Here is a 313-nt window from a genome sequence, read left to right on the forward strand (position 1 = left end):
TCCGCCCAAGCTTCTAAGTCTTTGAGTCCGTGAGTCTTGTCTTGGTGATTCCGAGACTGGTATCAGTATCAACCACGGTCCATGCTATAGGAAAAATCTGAAAATTGCCATCTTGAGCTGTGGCCGTCAGAAGTGTCCCTTTGTATTTTCCTTGTAAAAAAGTACCATCAACAACCAACACTTTCCTCATGAAAGGAAATCCATTCAAGCTTGCACCATAAGCTAGAAACAAGTACTTAAATCTATCAGCATCATCAAGTTCAAGCTGCGTATATGTTCCTGGATTTGCCTTCTTTAACATGTACAAGTAAGT

This window comes from Camelina sativa, chromosome 2 (genome assembly GCF_000633955.1).
Source record: "Camelina sativa cultivar DH55 chromosome 2, Cs, whole genome shotgun sequence".
NCBI lineage: Eukaryota > Viridiplantae > Streptophyta > Magnoliopsida > Brassicales > Brassicaceae > Camelina > Camelina sativa.